The sequence below is a fragment of the Euprymna scolopes genome, chromosome 8, assembly GCF_053919585.1.
Source record: "Euprymna scolopes isolate OS-2025 chromosome 8, ASM5391958v1, whole genome shotgun sequence".
NCBI classification, from domain to species: domain Eukaryota; kingdom Metazoa; phylum Mollusca; class Cephalopoda; order Sepiida; family Sepiolidae; genus Euprymna; species Euprymna scolopes.
The window spans coordinates 124,589,341-124,605,085 of NC_136489.1; the positions used below are offsets into that span (position 1 = coordinate 124,589,341).

At 34.6% G+C, this 15,745-nt stretch overlaps 2 protein-coding genes across 4 annotated transcripts in view; one reads left to right on the forward strand and one right to left on the reverse strand.

The window, feature by feature from the left end:
- Positions 1-15,065, reverse strand: part of LOC145283754 (protein D2-like) — a 197,704-nt gene extending 182,639 nt beyond the window's left edge. Inside the window, exon 1 of the mRNA XM_080132817.1 lies at positions 10,247-15,065. The gene's annotated coding sequence lies outside the window, so the exon portion shown is untranslated. The remainder of the gene's footprint in view (positions 1-10,246) is intronic.
- LOC145283752 (ubiquitin thioesterase zranb1-B-like) overlaps positions 1-15,745 on the forward strand; it is a 578,310-nt gene that overhangs the window by 280,483 nt on the left and 282,082 nt on the right. The gene's annotated exons all lie outside the window — the stretch shown is intronic.

Sequence of the window (15,745 nt, forward strand, 5' to 3'; positions counted from 1 at the left end):
TGGGCAAGTCATCCCCTCTTTTCGATGGACTAGCCTTAGTTTAAACCTTTGTCACTTCCGGTTTGGCGATGGACGCAACGGCAAAGATGTCACGTTTCTTTTCACACTCTTTTCCTCCTTTGCGGTACAGGTTTGAGCCTGCCTGCCTGTCTACTACCACTTTTTTTTTCTTTTTGCTCAACACACACCTCCAAACACCTGGGCAACGCCGAGTACCCAGGCTAGTTTGTGTGTATATATATGTTTTGATCTCGCTACTATGTATTAGGTTCAATGTGATAATCTATAGAGAATTGTTTATATAATTATAAATACGTAATCTGCATGAATTAAAATATCATATTTAAGCGTATCATATGACCAGGAAATACCGAGCAGCCTGCTTATATATATATATATATATATATATATATATATATATATGCCCCCCCCTTTTTTTATTAAAATCTTTATTTTTTTCTTAAGCAATGCAAGAATGTTTGTTTCGCCCCCGCCCTCTCCTACGTCTGTCCTGCCTCTTTCACTCTTATGATACTGAGGGGGAAAAAGTTATTACATAATGCCTTTTGTTTATTTTTGGAAAAAAAAAAAAAAAAAAAAAAAAAAATCTCCTGGATTTTGTCTATTTAAAAAAAAAAAAAAAAAAAAAAAAAAAAAAGTAAGTAAAAATCTGTATTCAAATATGAGCTGATTTTTGTTTCTTTACATGAGCAAATAAAAACAAAATGCGTTAAATATCAACAGTTTAAAAATAGCGTGTTATTTTGACAAAACAAAAAGTTTACAGGTTGGATCGGTCTTTTTTTTTTTTCTTTTTATTTATTTTTTTAAAAGTATTTCTTGTTTTACAATTTCTAACATTCAATTTCTTTTCCATTTTTTTTTTTTCAAAAAGATAAGATTCTCTCTGTTAAACGCATTTGCTGTCGATTCCATCATCTGTCTAATGTGCATTTTGCGTACATTTCAAATTAACCTATCTCCGCCCGGGTCTTTATTTATCCTTCTTTCTCTCAAATCTATTCTTTATCACTTTTTTCTATATTTTCTTTGGCCTTCTCCTGTAAAATTAACTTCGTATCTCACCTATTTTATACCTACTAACCCAAGAGCTCTCTCATCCATACTTTCGACAAGTAAATTCCGCCAAAGTCTCCTGTTCTCTAGTTCAAAATTAATCTTACGCTTCTACAGTCCGAAATTAATCTTCTTCTGAGCTCCTCGGATCTTAGCCTGTTTTTAAGACTCTCCTTACGTATCATTTTTCTTTATGCAACGCATGTCCTCAATTTTTACTGGCCAGTGGATCAAATTTTTTCTGCAACATAAGAAAAACATGTTTGTTTTAAACACTTGTTGGTCTCCCAAGAAAAATGGGATTGGACCTAGTAATTCCCTCCCGTTCATCCGTTTGTACTTTTCTCAATAACCATACCTTAGATTCTTTTTTTTTTTTTTTTTTCTTAATTTTGCACAAACATTAGTTATAGTGTACGTAAATTTTGCCAGACCGGATTTTCCGGGATAACTCTGGCTTTCTTTCTCATTACATATCTATTGTATCATTTTCGTATAATTTCTCTCCATGCAACTCATGTCCTCAACCATAGCGGTTGTAAACTTCTATTAAATGGTGTTATATTTTATTAGCTACTTGTATGTACTTGGTGTTGCTCAGGATGCAATGAAATCATTTTAGTTAATTTTTATTTGTTTGCATATTATTAAAAAGTTATACAGAAAAATAAATAAAATTTTAGTTATAAGAGAGTTAATTTTTTTGATGAGGATTGATTAAAATTATTGGGATTACTGTTCTCATCTTGAGTATTATTTTCACGTTTGGCCACTTTAACCCTCAATCTTCAGGCGTGTCTTGTTGAATCTGTGGCACAATGGCTAATTTTTAAGTCTAAGGCTTATACAGATCAGCTACCCACCGAAATTTCTTCTGAAATTAAACATGGCTTTCACTTCAAACAAAAAACACTTTACCCCCCCCCTCCCGAATTAAGTAAAGGGTTCAGTTCAAAATTTCAGAGTTGACAAGATGCCCCTGAAAAAGTTTGAAATGGTGTCTGAATAACATCAAAGGCCTTCAGGCTAAGATCACAATGTAGTACGTATCTGGATGCTGCGCTTCACCTTTACTGTCTGCGGTCAGTGGAGGAGAAATTTTTCATGACTGAGACAATTTTAATTTTTGTTCCTCTCCATAGTGCCCCCCCCTCTTTTTTTGGGGGGGGAAGCTGGATTTTAACTCGCATTGTGTCTAACTCTGCCCTCGTGAGGAGGCAAGTAAATAGGAACATCTGAATAATCCAAATACCTTTTTTTTATATTCTTCAATTAAAATGAGTTACTCCCTTGTTAATTTTGATTTCTCAGTAATAATTGAAAAATGTTTCAATATCATCAATTATCCAGGCAGGACAACATTTTAAAAAAAAAAACAAACAAAAAAAAACTGTGACAAAATATATCTTATAGTATCAATAATTAAAACAATAACAAATGAGAATTACCTAGTGAGAATCAAAGTTTGATTTGTCAGCTTAAATACTATTCAGGTCCAACTTTTAAAATTTTATTGTAGGTTGGATACAGTGAAATAAGGCTAAAGCTAATATCAATACTTTTTGCAATATTCAGACTTAGAACATTGTTTCTTTTTATTTAAAAACGCAATCTATTATGTTGGTGCAAAAATAATGTCGTTTATATATATATATATATATATATATAGTTGAACTTAAAAAAAAAAGACATTATTTTTGCACCAACATATTTCCATCTATAATATAAATCTCACCTGTCTGTTTAAATGTATGTATGTATGTATGGTTGCCTAAAACTTTTGACAGAGGCGACGGATTTTCATGAGATTGGTATCATTTTTGAAGTTCAACCCTTTGGATGACAAATATCGAAAAATTGACTAAAAACATTAATTCCTTCACCCTCAACTGGGCACTTTTCTACAAGGAGGGGTCGTTTTCGAAAGTCATCCCCTTTTTTCGATTGACTAGCCTTATTAAAACCTTCGCCACTTCCGGTTTGGAATGGTAAAGACGTCATGTTTTCATTTTTCATGTTCTTTTCCTCCTTCGCGGTACAGGTTTGAGCCTGTCTGCCTACTACCACTTTTTTTGTTCAACACAAACCTCCAAACATCCAAGCAAGTTTTATATAAAGTCAGGTACATATATGTGTATATATTCTATATATGGAATTCACTTCTAATTAACTGAGCATTATGGTTTTTGAAACGGTTTTTAGACTTGTAGGCTATATTTAGTTTGATGCAAAGGCGACAAATAGGGGTTGAAAGCCTTTTGTAAAAATTCAGATACATTTCAGTTTCTTTGGAGTATTTTCAAGATTTTTCGGGGATATATAGGTGGAATGATAAAATTTTTGCCCTAGGAAAAATGACATGATTCCATTTCTGTTTGATGAAAAGCAGTTTTCGATTTTTTTTTTTTTTTTTCTTGTAGACCATCTACTAGTTGGCCAGTTGTGCACAAATCCCAGGAGCGATAGCAGCCTTCTATCATGTCTGAAAGTGACACAATGTTCAATGAGCAAGATCGGAAATGCGCTGATGTGCAACTCATGCTATTTACCAATCCAAGTTATGACAACAGAACCATTGCTACAAATAACAAGGATGTACCCAGGGTGATGAAAACAAAGTTTCTGGCCACGGTTATGGTTTTTGGTATGGTTTTAAATGAGGGCCGCATCATGCCATCTCACTTCTTCGATGTCAACTTGAAAGTGTACCTGGACATGATGAAGAGTGTGGTGATTCCCTGGTGCAATCAGGTGGTCATTGGCAGACCCTGGGTGTGGCAGCAGGACTGAGCATCAGCCCATGTCCAAAGAGACCAAGGCTTAGCTTTAGAAGAAATGTTACGACTTTGTACCCTTCTCTCACTGGCCTTCCTCCTCCCCTGATCTGAACTCCCTGGACTACTCTGTTTGATCATATGTTGACAACATCACCAACATGACCTCGCACAACACGAAAGCCAGCCTGATTGATGCCATCTACTGAGTATTTGTCGAGCTCCCGTTGGCTCTTTTGCATAGATATCAGTTCTACTACATAGACAAGTTATTTAAATTGATTTTTTTTTTCAATAAAAGTTTTAAAATAAAGCTGTAATGATGTTTTCTTTAGGGTGACAACTTTATTGTTCAATGTTGTAATATGGGCATAGTCTCCCATTTGAAAATTCAGATATCAGATTTGGATTAAATTTGATCCACAGTGATTTAGACACTGATTAAGCAAGATTTAAAACTCCTTAAGCTTAAATCTTTAATTTTAGGTATTTTTATATAATCGATTTTGATCAAGATTGGAATAAAGATTCTAGCCATAAGGTTTATTATTATTGCAGACTTAAAAGTAGTGCAAAACAGTTTTTTTTTTTTTTTTTTTTTTTTTTATAAGGAATTGATTTTAACTGCCCTGTGACGGGTGTTCTAGTTTTATGAGAAAACAGATTCTAATAAAAATGAAAAATATAATGGGAATAAAATACAGCTGATTTATTGGAAATTCTTTTCAGGCAGTTTAAATTAGGCAGCAAAAATGTCTATTAAAAGTGGATTAGGAAATGAGTGATTTTAAGATGGGATAGAAAAGACGGATAATGAACAAAATGGAAACCTCTTTGAAAAAAGCAAAACAAAAAAAACTTTGACATTTTAATGACTTAGTTATCTGGATTGATCCTTTTATGCTGTTCTGATTAGTGTGAAGATCTAATAAGATAAAGATAAGAAAAACCATCGGTTAGCATAATTATTCCTCCATTAGAGTTGATATCTTCAAATTGCTTTTAAATTTTTAAAAAGAAATTGCTTCACAACTAACTTAGCATTTAGCATAATAGTATCCTTAGATTCAAGAAAGCTTTTTTTTTATTTTAAATATAAATACATTGGCAACAAAACAAAAAGAAATGCTATAAAATGTTTGGAATTGGAATAAGAGCAGCAGTTCTCATCTGAAGATAAAGTAAATTCAGGAGAAAATAAGGTCATCATCTTTGTCTGAAATCTTTGTCTTTATCTTCATCTTCTATGTGGTATCATCTTCATCACTGTTTTACAAGCTAATAATATGTTAGACAGCTTTAAGAATTTGACTTCCGAACTAATATCTCACATCTCTAAATTTTTGAGATGAGGATTCATTATTCATATTATTATTAATCTGACTACTCTTCTCATCTTGAGTGTGATTTTCACAACATTTCGATCGATGTAATATCACTTTTACAATTCACAAGGACCTGTGGCGCAGTGGTTAGAGTACTGGGAAAGATCAGTTGTAAACGTGACCTTCTCCTGAAGGTTGAAGGTTCAATCCTCAGTGTGGGCAACCGAAAAAATACATTTGCGAATTACTTAGGACCTCTATCCAGTCATGGCTGAGTGAACAAGAGCACGCTACCCCCCCCCCCGTGAAGTAAATAAAGGGTTCCGCTTGAAATTCCGTCAAAATTCCTGAGTTCGACAAGATACACCTGAAAAAGGTCGAAGGTTACATCGACCGAAACATTGCGAAAATCACACTCAAGATGAGAACATTAGTCTGATGAATAATAATCTCACACCATCACTTTATTTATCCCTCTCTCAAAACCATCCTTATCACTTTCTCCTATATTTTTCTTGGTTCTCCCCTGCCAACTAACGCTGTTATCTCAACTGTTCTATATCTACTAAGCCAAGAACATTTACCCATTTTTTTCAATAACGACTATAGAAACAAAATCTCCTTTTCTGCACACATTTCCCTAATTTGTCCAGCCTCTGAGGTTATCAGATCTAAGCCGGTTTTTAAATTTGCGGTACAAAACATTCTATATCATTTCTCTCCATGCAGCGCATGTCCTCAACTCTCGCTGGCTAGGTTTCACTTCCATGCATCATAACACGGTATCCACATGCCTGATAGACTCCTCCTTTTGCCATCATCCACTTTTTAATTTTATAAAACTTTTGAATAACCTCAATAGCTTTGCTATCGAAATATATTGTCTCCACATCAGAGTTCTTTTTCACTTCCATTGTATAACACTTTCTGCGCATAAACTGGTGAACACCATAAACACACATGTAAATTAGATAGCAAAATAAGTGTCTTTTTACTTCTATATAAGAGTAATAAAGAAAAGTAATTTATAAATATAAAAGCGAAAATGTATGTATGTGTGTTCGCTTTTTCTGTATATCTACAAAAGTCTTTTTTCAGAGAAGCGGTCGGTCGGTTGGTTCACAACTTAAAACGTTTTATATCACATAAATCGTAATATCTCAGTTAACAACGAAGCTCGCCTGTCTATTTAATCTGCTCGACTTCAGGAAGATAAATATTCAACATTTGTTGCTTGCCGCATGTGGATTAGTCGTTTTCCTATAATGAAAGCGACACTAATTCTGGCGGTATTTTCCATCTATTGGCGGAAATGTCCGAAAGCAATCAGCTTTGATCAATGTGGAAATATTTTCCATATATCAAACAATTGCTATTCAATTTGGACAAGGGGAGCTGGTTCCCCCACCCCCAACATCTTGGGAAAATAAAAATAAAAAAAGCATTTCGGCAGTAAATGAAATACTATCCCGCAATCAAACTTGAGCTCATTAAGTCATTAAAACGTGCACCTGCTAAATCCAAGTAATTAAATAAATTCAAATGTGTTTCCATTAGCATCTCGCAATGGCCCAGTGGTTAAAACCGTCGCACTCTTTTTTTTTTTTTTTTTTTTTTTTTTTTTTTTTTTTTTTTTTTTTCACACTTTAATTTCCAACATTGCCTCAATGGTTCGGGTTCGATCCTCATACTTACCTACCAAAACATTTTTTTTTAATTTTACCCCCCCCCCCCTCCCCGGAGTTTTCACAAACCTCTCCAAACACCCGGGCAACGCCGGGTACCCCTCGCTAGTCTATATATATATATAAAAGCGAAAATGTGTGTATGTTTGTGTGTCTGCTAAAAACTTTCGACAGACACAATGAAAATTCAAAAACTCGGTATCATATCGAAGCCCCATCCTTCGCTCGAAAAAAATCGAAAAATTGGCCAAAAACGTCCGTTTTTTTTCACCCGGAAATCGACAATTTTCGACTGGGGGGGGGGTCAATAAAACCGGTCTTCTCTTGACGACGAGCGGTTCGATGCATGCGCCAGATGACATCATGACCTGATTTACTTTAAATAGTTGAAAAACTGAATAAATTTCATGTACGGTCAGTCGATTAGCGCGTTTGTTCATTGTCTAAATGTTTTGGGTTCGAATCGTGGTGTGAGATGTCTTTTTTTTTTTTTTTCGATTTTTTAAATTTAAATATTGAACCAGTGTTATTTAAGCCATTTTTCACGTAACGTTCGTTTTTTTTTAATTTTTTTTTTTTATCCACCCCCGACGACACACCCAAAAACACCTGGGTACCCACCCCCCGCTTAATTAAAACGTTGTTTTCATTTTTTACTTCACTTATAACAAACAAACCTTCGTCGTCGTCGTCACGCTCGACGACTTCCGGGCGCGCACCTGTCAATTTGGTTCTTACTTAAATAAATTCAAACATCTTTCACTTGCTCATTCTGGCTGGCCGATTTTATTTTCAAACTTCGCCTGAGGGCTTCGGGTTCGATCCTACAAGCCCCCCCCCCGCAGTTTCTTTTTTATTTAACACCACACACACACACCTACAAACACCCGGGCAACGCCGAGTACCCCCGCTAGTCTATATATATATATAAAAGGCAATATGTGTGTGTGATAGGATACTTCTCAACGACTTTTTGATCTACAGACTTGAAATTTGATATATAGGGTATTCAGACATGTGGAACACTTTTTTGATCAGTTTTTATCCAGAAAAAATGGCTACTAACGGGTCAAAATGAAAAATTGCTACTTGGAGGATCATCGGATTTTTATCTGTTTTTCAACTGTTTCACTAATGTTCATGCATGAATTGTTCACGTGACAGATTACTTATACTAAGAATAAGTAGGTTTGAAAACACTTTTTAAAGGTCGTGTCAAACTGGTCTAATGGTTATCATACTTGACTCACTGTCTACGTTTTTGTTTTGATCTAAGCTTGAGTTTTTTTTTTGTTTTTCTTTTACTTAAGAACTGTTAAGAAAAAAAAAAACATAATACTGGCATGCACGTCTCGGTTTTTTTTTCTTTTTTTTTTTTTTTTTTTTGAAAAGAATTTAATGTTACGCTTAATACCTACAGTATTCCTGTTTATAATAAACTAGCCTGGTTGCTCGGGTGTTTGGCGGTGTGTGTTGAAAAAAAAAAAAAAAGGTGGTGGCAGACCAACTTGAACCTCTGACACGAAGGCGGAAAAGAAAGTAAAAAAAAAAAAAAAATTGACGTCTTACCGCTACTCTATGATGCGACCGGAAGTTCGGATCACTAAAATTAGGCAAAGTCAATCCAACCGACACAATGACTTGCAAAAATAACTCACAAAAAAATTGACCCCCCTCCTTGTAGAGAACTGCTCAGTTGAGGGTGAAGGAATTAATGCTTCAAAATGATACTGATCTCATGAAAATCAATCATCTCTGTCGAAAGTTTTTGCAAGACATACAAACATACATACATTTAAACACAGATGAGATTTATATTATAGACTAGCGAGGGGTACCCGGCATTGCCCGGGTGTTTGGAGGTGTGTGTGTTTTGGGGTAAATGAAAACAAAAATCGTTGGCCGGGTGTTTATTTAAAAAAAAAAAAAAACGAAAGCCGCAGTTGGAAAATAATAAAGTGAACCCCCCCCCCCAAAAAAACGACGTTTAACGGCAAGTGCGCGTTTTTGACGACTTAATGACGTCAACTTTGAGTGCGGGACAGTGTTTTATTTACCGCGAGTCTGTTCGCTTTTTTCTTTATACGAAAAAGTCGAATCGACGTGCGGCGATCAAAAACTGTTGAATATTTAAGTTTTGTAAGTCGGGCAAATTAAATACACACGCGACGCCAGTTCGTAACTCGTACATATTATCATTTAGACGTGATATAAAAAGTTTCAAGAACAAGCAACCCGAACGAAAAGCAAGCGGAAAAAATCCTTTCTTGGACATACATGGAAACGCACACACATTTTCGCTTTTATATTTAGAGATAAGAATTCTGCGTTAATTTAATATATAATTATGCATATTTTACAACCGAGCAACACCAGGTGTCTTGCTAATACTTCTACATAATAATAATATAGAAGTAAAGAGACTTATTTTCAGTTCTACAAGAAGAATGTTTTAAATTTTTTTTTTTTTTTTTTTTTTTTTTTTTTTTTGCAATTTTATTATTTTCTTGGGGTTGGGACATCCTATCGGATGCCAGAAATTCACCTGCTATCTCAGACATTCCAACTGAGAGATCTTTTTTTTTTAAGATTCTAACCGTTCGTTTAAGTGCAATTGTTTGTATTTCTCTTGCACTTGGTTCACCGGGTATATTTACAAAGTAGTTTTTTTAAATTCTTTTGTATGAATCTGGTTGCTCCTATAATTCATGGAATGATGGAGGTCTTCCTAAGATTCCAGTTTCTTTTCTTTTTTTTTGTGTGTAAACTTATGCATGTAGGCATACGCATTTAGATTGCATCACATTAATAATAAGTTGTAAAGCGTGCTAAAAAACAAAATGGTATTTTGTAATATTTATTGTATTTTATTTTTATGTGGAGTGTGAATTATCATTTGTAATTATTTTGACCTGCTTATCAGAAAAGAAAAGGCTGTCCTGTCAATAATGAGGAAGATAATGAAATAGAAAAACAATCCAAAAATAATCACAGTTTGATGCAATTTAATGCTTAATGCAATTAAGTTGCAGCTTAGAATAAAGCCATGTTTTATTTTATTTTTTTAAATTTTTTTACATTTTTTTACATTTTTTTCTTGTTTTCATATATTGTTGCTTTGATGTTTCAGAAGATCCTCCTTCCACTTTGCATGTTTTTTTTTTGTTTCGTTTGCTCATTAGCGAGACTAAAAGCACACACACACACACACACACACACACACACACACACACACACACACACACACACAACACAACCCTGCCCACGCACACTCAAGTGATTTGTAAAGCAGTTTATATTTCGTATGAAGAAATTATAAAAAACAAAAAAACTTGTATTGGTTTAAAAGATAAGCAAAAAAAAGTACAGCAGAATTAAGACTTACATGCGAGTTCCTGTTGATCTGTCATGTTTGAAAATAGCATTTTCATCATATAATGTACTGTGATAAGAATGGAATCGTTCTTGGATTATTTGGCTTCTTCTCAACATTTCAGTCGACCTAGTATCCAATTTTTAGGAGTGTTTTGTCAAATTCAGGTATCTACATGATTTTGAAGAGGACTCTTGATTTAATATGTATCTGTAGGCGGCTCTTAGTTTAGCAGCCATGACCAAGTAGAAGTCTTTGAATATTTCTTATTATATTCATGGCATAACCAGTACTAAAAAAATTGAACCTTCAACCTCCAGAAGACTTTAAACTGATTGTTACTTAGCATGTTATCCATTGTGCCACAAGATTTTTTTTTTTTTTTGCTTTTTTTGTTGTTGCTTTTTTTGCTTTTTTTTTTTTTTTGTTGCTTTTTTTTACATGAGTCATTACTTAACAAGGCTTGAACGCCACTTGAGGATAAGGGTTAATGAATGTATGGTAGTCACTGAAACAACAGCGTCTTAATAGTTAGTGGTGGAAATGAGGTAGAAATGGATTATTTAAGGGAGTGGCTTAACAAGAACTTGTTTACATTAGACTTGAAGATGACCATGTTGTAGTCAGATGGAAAGCAGGCGAGTAGAACAGTTCCACAGGTGGACAGTTCTAGGGAAGAAACTCTGTTCAGGTGCACTTGAAGAAGGGTGGAGCTTACATCCAAAGTCAAAACAGTAGTTTGAATAATCCAAATGATGCAAAATTATCAATTCTCATATTGTTGCTATTGGTTTTCTGACCTAAAATTCACAAAACATTAATGTTATTGTTTTTTTTTTTTTTTTTTTTTTTTTCCTTTGCCAAACTTAATCATGTTCTGCAAAGCCAAAACCAATTCTCCTCTACAAAACAACCAAACCAAACACCATGAATAAATACTTAAGAACTTGAAGCATGACATTTTTTTACCAAAATAATTGGGTTCAGTATTCAATAACCAGAAAAGGGTTGATATGCCATAAAACAACGAAAAACCTTGCATGCTTGTGAATTTTGTGCACTCATATGAAATGTCCTCCTTTGGAGGAAACTGGTTCAGTCTGCCCTAGCTAAGTGCCGCTCTGGTACTTTAGCAAAACAACCGAACCATCTGAAACATAGAATCTGTTGTTGTTTAACAGTTCGTTGGTAACTCTTTATTTTATTTACTAGCTGGTAGGGTGCCTGGCTTTGCCCGGTCGTAAAATACGCTTAAATATGATATTTTAATTTGTCCAGATTTCGTATGTATTATTAGTCGTGATTTCAAAAGTAAAAAAAAGTGTTTTGGTGCTATCAGTTAGAATCAAAACCGAAAGCAAAACTAGCATTCAAAGCTGGTGACGTTACCACTGTATCAACATGACACGTATGAACTGATTATAAATAAACTAAGGTGAATGTACAAAATGTTTAACTATTTTTTTTTTAATTCAATTTTGACCCATTTTCACTGGTTAGATCCATAAAAGAATGGTCCATAAAAAAAAAAACAACAATCATTTGAGACCCCTAATGCTGCTCTGCGACATTTAGTTTCTAAAGAGATAATTTCAAAATATGGAGACAGGCAGATATATAGACTTTTAGATATCAGATTTTTTTTATTTTTTTATTTTTATTTTTTTTTAACTTGAATGTGTTTTCATGAAAACAAAACCTACAAATAAAATGCTCTGCGACTGAACCAATTCCAACTGAGCCAAAAGATTTAATGTTATTCCTTATAATATAATATTTAGCCTTTGGCTTAAATCCGTTTATTAGTGGAAATAGAATGTGAAGTATCTAAGGAAGTTTTTTTTTTTTTTCTGCTGAGCACGCACAAAAAAAAAAAAAAAAAAAAAAAAATTGCATCTCTTCTAAGGTGTATTAGACCGGAGAAAGAATTCTATGTAATTCCATGTTGATCTAATCCATTCTATCCTGGCAGGTGGGAATCATTAGATTTCACAAGCAATAAGGAAAAGAAGACCAAGAACATTTATTCAATGTAATGCTTGTATATTTTTGTATGTGTTGGCCAAGAGGAAATGATAATTTATATCATTGAACATTGTGTCACTTTCAGACATGATAGAAGGCTGCTATCACTCTTAGGATTTGTACACAGCTTCAATCTATGCCCCCTACCCTCACCAAATTTTCACAAAAAACACTCGTCTAGCCAAAACCACTATCAATAATTCCCCCACACTCTTTATCTGTGCCTAAACATAAATGCAGATTCTATGAACAAAGCTTTCTTAAAACTGCACGCCTGTGGAACTCTCTTCCGATTGCTTGCTTTCCAGCTGATGACAATCTGATTGTCTTCAAGTCCAATGTAAACAAGTTCTTGATGAACTGCCCCCCCCAAGTAATCTAATTTACAAAGTTTCCACTACTTATGCTTATTACACTATAATCACATTGACTAATGTATACCCATTAACCCTTATCCTCGAGTGGCCTCCAGGCCTTGATAAGTGGTGATTCCTGTGTAAAAAAAAAAAAAAAAAAAAAAAAAAAAAAAAAAAAAAAAATTCTTCTGGATCCACAGTTGGACTACATTTAGATGAGGAGGAGGAGGAGGAGGAGGAGGAAGAAGTAACTGCTATTCGTTTTCTCTTTATGATAATTTGCTTTTTATTTGAAGACTTGATATTTGGCCTACATAATCATATTTGGTTTATGGTTGCTTTACATGCTGGCATATGTTGAATGGCTTCTAGAAATGGACTTCCAAGCTAACTTATCTCTGCCCAGGTCTTTATTCATCCCTCTTTCTCTCAAGTTCATCCTTATTTATCACTATCTCCCATGGTTGGCGTGTTCTTCCTTTGCCAACTGACCCTGATGTGGCAACTGTTTCACATCTTCTAAACCTAAGCACTCCTCTATTGTTTCAATGTGACTAGTTTCCTGTTTTGCACACGTCTCTTTATATGGAATATTATTTTAGTAATACTTCTTGAATGGGTAATCGGCACTAAAATAGGAATCTGATTTTATAATATAGAATTTATTGTTTTTTTTTATGATTATTTAAAATTTGATCAAAAACGAACAAATAAACATCTCAACAAAAATAACCTTCTTAGTGACACTCAATATGGTTTCCGTTCTGCTAGATCTACAGCAGATGTCCTTACAGTTATATCGCATAGGATTAGCAAATCTCTCGACGGTGGCAATCTTTCTAGGGCAATTGCTCTTGACATATCTAAAGCCTTTGATAGGGTATGGCATAAAGGTTTACTTCATAAGATCGCTAGCTATGGTATAGCTGGAAAAGTCTTCTCAATTATTAAATCATTTCTTTCTGATAGATTCATAAGAGTAGTAGTTGAGGGGCAAAAATCAGAAGCTCACAATATTAATGCCGGTGTCCCTCAGGGATCCATCCTGGGCCCAACTCTTTTCCTGATCTACATTAATGATCTTCCAAATCATATCCTTACATCATTTGTAGACATTTATGCTGACGACACTACCATTTATGGTACCACATCTAAGACAGTAAACGAGCAAGTTCTCTCCAATTCTCTCTCCTCTGATCTTGAGCACGTAGTACAATGGGGAAAGGAGTGGCTGGTTACTTTTAATGCATCTAAAACCAAGCTTCTCTCTTTACATCATCAACATTCTAATCCACATTTGTCATCAATTGAAATGAATGGCTCTCGTCTTCAGGAGGCCTCAAGTTTTGACAAGCTTCTGGGCTTGACCATTACTCCTGATCTTAAATGGAACACGTATATCAAATCTGTTGCCAAGGCCGCTGGAAAAATGGTGGGATCTTTCTATCGATCCAGTAGATATCTCACTGCTGATGCTATTCTCTATCTATATAAGAGCCAGGTACGTCCAAGGATGGAATACTGTTGCCACATCTGGGCAGGAGCTGCTAGAAAGAACTTGTCCTGCCTTGATAGAGTTCAAAATAGATTTCGTAGCCTCGTAGGAGATGTCCTTTTCTCCTCCTTGCAACCTCTATCTCACAGAAGAGATGTTGCGAGTTTGTCTCTGATGTATCGTTATTTTCATGGAAAGTGTTCAACTGAGCTTCAATCTATGGTCCCCCCTCGCCAAACTTTCACAAGAAACACTCGTCTAGCTGTAAACACTATCAATAATTTCCCCCACTCTTTATCTGTGCCTAAACCTAAACGTAGATTCCATGAACAAAGCTTCTTTCTTAGAACTGCACGCCTGTGGAATTGTCTTCCGTTTTCCTGCTTTCCGGCTGACTACAATATGGTTTTGTTCAAGTCTAAAGTAAATAAGTTCTTGATGAGCCGTTCCATATAAGTTATTAAATTTACCAAATTTTCATTACTAATGATTACTATATTGACCAACTTCTACTGTACACTCTTTAACCCTTATCCTTGAGTGGCCTCTGGGCCTTGATAATGTGGTGATGCCTTTGTAAAAAAAAAAAAAAAAAAAAAAAAAAAAAGTTAAAAAAAAATTATATTTAAAAATATTTTTGTTTTTTAAAAGATTTTCAAATCTTAAATTTCAGATGTTTATTAATAAGCTTGTTATTTTTAACATAAGCAAAATAAAAAAAATAATAATAAATAAAAATAAATAAAATAAAAAATAAAAATAAAAATAAATAAAAATAATAATAAAAAAATAAATAAAAATAATAATAATAAAAAAATAAATAAAAATAATAATAAAAAAATCCCACCTGATCCAATTATAACACTATAGGTCGGTCACGAGTGTGAACGCCCAACTGTTACAAGGAAGTCTTTTTTAAAGATTGAAAACATACCTGGAATTGGGTGTGGCTTTGTCTGGGCTGCTACTCCATTCTGTGAGGATGACTTCTTGAAGTTAGGTTCTGGCTGGGAAGGTGGCAGACCTCATCTTGATGTTGAAGCAGATCAAACAACAAGCAACACACATATCAAAGAATCTTAACTATTTTATTTACAATACTAGCCTCGTTGCCCGGGTGTTTGGAGGTGTTTGTGAGCAAAAAAAAAAAAAAAAGTTGTAGTAGGCAAGCTCGAACCCGTACCTCGAAGGAGGAAAAGAACATGAAAACAAAATGTGACATCTTTGATGTTGCACCCATCGCCAAACCAAAGGCTAGTCAATCGAAAAGAGGGGATAACTTTGGAAAATGTCGGTGAAAAAAGTGACCCCTTCTCTGTTGAAAAATGTCCAGTTGAGGGTAAAGGAATAAATGTTTTTTGCTAATTTTTCGATATTTGTCGTCCAAAGGGTCGAGCTTCAAAACAATACCGATCTTGTGAAAATCCGTCACCTCTGTCAAAAGTTTTAGACATACATACAAACGTACAGACAGACGAGATTTATATTATAGACTAGCGGTGGGTACCCGGCGTTGGCTGGGTGTTTGGAGGTGTGTGTGTTAAAAAAAAAAAAAAACGTTGGCCAGGTGTTTGGAGGTGTAAAAGAAAAAAGTTTTTGTCAGAAGATAGGATTGAACCCCGAAGCCTTTACGCA